The sequence below is a fragment of the Austrofundulus limnaeus genome, unplaced genomic scaffold, assembly GCF_001266775.1.
Source record: "Austrofundulus limnaeus strain Quisiro unplaced genomic scaffold, Austrofundulus_limnaeus-1.0 Scaffold137, whole genome shotgun sequence".
Classification (NCBI taxonomy): Eukaryota; Metazoa; Chordata; class Actinopteri; order Cyprinodontiformes; family Rivulidae; genus Austrofundulus; species Austrofundulus limnaeus.
Genome location: NW_013952539.1, coordinates 110,795 through 115,383, shown reverse-complemented (window position 1 = coordinate 115,383; position 4,589 = coordinate 110,795).

Sequence of the window (4,589 nt, the reverse complement as noted above, 5' to 3'; positions counted from 1 at the left end):
GTTGGTCTTTCACATTAAATTCCAGTGAAATATATTTATGTTTGTGGTTGTAATGTGACAAAATATGGAAAAGTTCAAGGGGTATGAATACTTTWGCAAACCACTGTATATTTTCTAGCCATCCTAATTTAAGATGGCTACCACAGCTTAAGGACCACAGCAAACAAAATAATGGCTATATAACTCATCTTTGTTTCTGGTTCCATGCTTCATTGGTGCCCTGACTCATAACTCTTGACACTGAAATAACTCAGCTTTAAGATAATTATCAAATACTTAAAGAGTTGTTAATAGTTATTATAATATAACAATAGAAGACTGAGAGTAAGTATTTGAGCAGATCATCACTGTTTAAACAGCTGAGTGTTAGATGCTGACAGACTGTAGCTGTCTACAGTAACTCAATACGAACACATGGTGTGGAATAGCCTATATGCCACGGTCATTATGACGCTTTTCCAGTAAAATTCTGGCCACGCACCTCCCTTCCCACTTCCTGGTTACTGCCTGTGTTTTTAGAGTAAGCTCCTAGTACTAGTCCGTGAAAACGTCACAAAAGTTAAAGCATCTGTGATCTACTGGTATAAAACGTGAGTTCTGTTGTGTGCCGTTGTGTCCACTAACCAGCAGTATGATAGAGTATTTAGTTTTTATTCATTTTCATCTTGATGAGGTGTAAAGGTCTGTCTGACTCTAAATGAAGACAAAACTGAAGTTATTTTATTTGGCAGTTATCCTCCTCTTGATGGTTTACCTGGAAATCTTGGCCCACTTGCTCCTTGTTGCTCATCTGTGGTCAAGGATCTTGGAGTGTTTTTAGACAGTGCTTTTAAAATTGAGAAACAAATATCTTCAGTTGTTAAAACCAGTTTTTATCAGCTCTGCCTAATTGCCAAAGCAAAATCTTACATTCCCCACAAAGACCTCGAAACTCTTATCCATGCTTTTATTACATCTAGGCTGGACTATTGCAACTCTTTATATGTTGGTTTGGAACAGGCATCTGTCCATCGCTTGCAGTTAGTCCAGAACGCGGCTGTGCGTCTTTTAACTGGTTCTAGAAGGCAGGACCACATCACTCCTGTTTTATCTGACTTGCACTGGCTGCCTGTTCACTTTTATATTGATTTTAAGATTATTTTAATTGGTCTGGCACCCAGTTATTTATTGGCCCTGTTGCACTTTTATACCCCACACAGAGAACTGAGATCTTCTAATCGGATGCTTTTAGTGCAGCCAAAGGCAAAACTAAAGCGTAGAGGGGAACGGGCTTTTGCTGTGGCGGCCTCCAGACTCTGGAACAACTTGCCTCTTGAGATCCGTACTGCAGAGTTTGTTCAGTCTTTTAAATGTGACTTAAAAACTCACTTTTTTACACTGGCTTTTAATTCAAATTCAGTTTGAGCTACCTCAAGAATTTGTAATTTGTGTATTCTATTTGTTTTTAGCTTATTATATGTTTTACTGTAGTGTGTCTGTGAAGCACTTTGGTCAACACTGTTGTTTTTAAATGTGCTAAATAAAGTGATGATGATGATGAAAAAGGTGACAGCTGTGGATCATAGCATTATAGGGAAAACTTATCTTTAAAAACTCACGCTTGCGTTTGTAATCGGCATTTATAACCTGAGGATATTCAAGAGCCAGCATCAGAGATGAGAAGACGGAGGTTACAAAAGGGATATGTACAATTATCCTCCTTTACTGCCAAGACGAGAGAGGAAAGACCACCTCCACACGACAGCTAGCAGGAAGCTAACACAGCAGCCGGTACAGGTAGGAGTGTGTGCGCGCGAGCGTTTGTGTTATACAGAGTATGAAATGATTTTAGGCCACTTTGTCATGAGTTTTATGCAAAAGTAAAACCTTGTTAGAGTGTATATTACAGCGTAGACAAAACCCAAGCGATGAGCCCCCCCCCCCCCAGCACCGAGAGCAGCAGAACCTCCGCCTGATAATTATTACGTTTTCAGTTCACTAACGTCGGTGCAAATGATCCAAACCATACAAGTAGCCCATCAATTTAAAGCCCAGACTCTGCTCTTTCCAACAATATAAGTATCACAGCTCTACGTGAAAAATTCACGGAACAAGCAGCCACGGAATAGTGAAAAAGGCTAAATTCTGGAACCATAAACACAAACGTCTTTCCTTTGTTTTTATGGCTTTAATCCATTTTGGAGTGATTTTTTTCCACTTGGCTGGACCTGTATGTGTCCTGTGTTAATGTTGGTACATGTAATATGCTAATTCTGTACTATGGAGGTCATTAAGAGTCATTGTCGGGTGAAAAAATTCTTTCGCTAACACTGTGTTAACCGTGAACCGGAAGTGGTCGGAGTGGCGCCAAGTGCTGGACCGGATGTCCGTGGCATATAGGCTATTACCACCAGCTTCCAGATGAAGTATGTACTGTAGATGACTTAGATGTAAAGAGCAGAAACACACTTCCATGCATGCAGGATGCAGAATCGGACTCACCACAGCTCTGAACAACACTCCTGGTGGCTTTTAAACAGTAGATGCAAAAAAACAAACAAAAAAATGTAATCTGGTGTTGTGCACAAGTAGAGTTTATGATTTTTTCTTTTTAATAATTGAAAGAAATCTGATGGGGGAAAAATCTTTCCATCTTTGACTTCTGAGCACTGTGTATATTTGACTGAAAACAAGGCATCATTTTGGGCTACTGGATCTAGAGTTTCCAGGGTGCTGGAGGGTCTTCACAAAGCTCCAGACTGGAATAAAAAAATGTCATTTGGCATACTTAAAAAGGAAAATGCATTATTATTATTAGATTTTTACTATATGTATATATTTTAAATTCATTTATGTATTTATTTTAATTGTCAGAAAATAAATGTTTTTGTCCATTTTTTAAATTTATTTTTCAGGATTTAAGAAGTTGTTTATTTAGGCTGAGATGGCTCTAAAAGTATGGCTAGTTTATTGTGGAAAAAAATAATTAAATTTTGTATTTTTAAGGACCTATACGGTTAAAGTACAATATATGCAGAAACCATACTTTAGTTAAAATAAACATGCTATTGTAATGAAACAATGATTGATAGACAGTTTTCTATATTATTGTCAGTTCCTCTAAAGAGTTACACAAGAGTTTGCCTCAGTCATCCAAAAGGCTGAGTTGACCCAGAAAAATACCATGAATAGTTTAACATTCATGTCACTATGTAGAAGCAGGAGTCAGATGTTCATAATTGATTATCTCTCGCTGTGGAGCAGAATGTTGCCAGATAAGTGATGTAAAACACCCTCTGGACAAAAAATAAGAAGCCTTATTTTCCACTGTGAATCTTGCCAATAAAGACGTCAGCAGGAAGAGTTATATCGGAGGTCTTGGCAGGTTTAAAAAGATGTTGAAAATACTTCTGACATGGTCCAGTTTCCTCTTTGTCTAGAATGCAACAAAGTAATTCATCATAAGGAAGAGTTTCACTTTGTTGGTGAAAGTTAGATTTTTAAAAATGTCTTTTTTATTTTATTTTATGTAATATTCTGTGCTTCAGAACATGTAGGGGTTTTTAAGTCTGAACAATGGAAGACAAATGATTTTCTACAACTCAGAAAATTCGGTTTATTTTCTTTACGGTTATAGGAGGAATTTACTGTATTCACTGAATACAGGAAGAAACTAACCTCAGCCCACGACTGACCTTAAGATTGCAGTTCAGCTGATTAAACCTGAATGAATAGGTCAGATTTATTATAAACTCAGTGGTTACAAAAGGATTCCTGTCTGTTGAAGTTACTCAGAATCGTTTCATCTTCCTTTTATGTTGCACAGTGTGTTCCTGGTATTACAGCCCAGCATTGTGACACTTCTCAGGATGTGCAGAGCAAAGGGAGGGAGGACAGATTAGTCAACGTGAATCTAATGAAGCTGTTCCCATGATTCAGACACCCACAATTCTCAGTCTGCGGCTGACGGGATTGATTGTGTGAAGCAAAAATGAGCCTGTCGTGCCTGCTGTGTGTAAATGCCTTGAATGTGTGCCTTACTGTGACAGTTAAACACCAAAGTCAACCAGACACCAAACAGATCACTGATACGCTGTTCCTCTTTATTTTATTTTATTTTATTTTATTTGTTATTCTTCTGAAGCTGAAATTATCTTCATTATGGCCTTTTTTTGAAATTCAGATTTATTTTTGTGTTTGTTGTGAATGTTAGTGCCAAATTTGTGAGACAGAAATCCTACAGACTGAGGAGCAGTCAGAGATTTGTTTCTTGCCGTTAGAGTCAACTCACTGCTCTGCTTTTATGATTTGCGTAGGTGTAAAATGTCAGATAAGCCGGAAGTCTTTTCTTTTCTTAATTCTGGTGAATCCTGTTGGTTTTTGTCCCTTTTAATTAGCTTGTGACATTTTAATAAACAATGTAAAGTAAAAGGAAATGGGATTTGTAAAAAGTTCACTGTTTACTCTAGAGTAGTGTTTCCCAAAGTTGGGGTCGGGACCCAAAGTGGCGTCCCAAAACATCAAGGTGGGGTCCTGAAAAGATTTTCTGAATTAATTACATTTTTGTCTTAGTTGTTACAAAGGAGTGAGGTTAGTATATTTAAAATGGA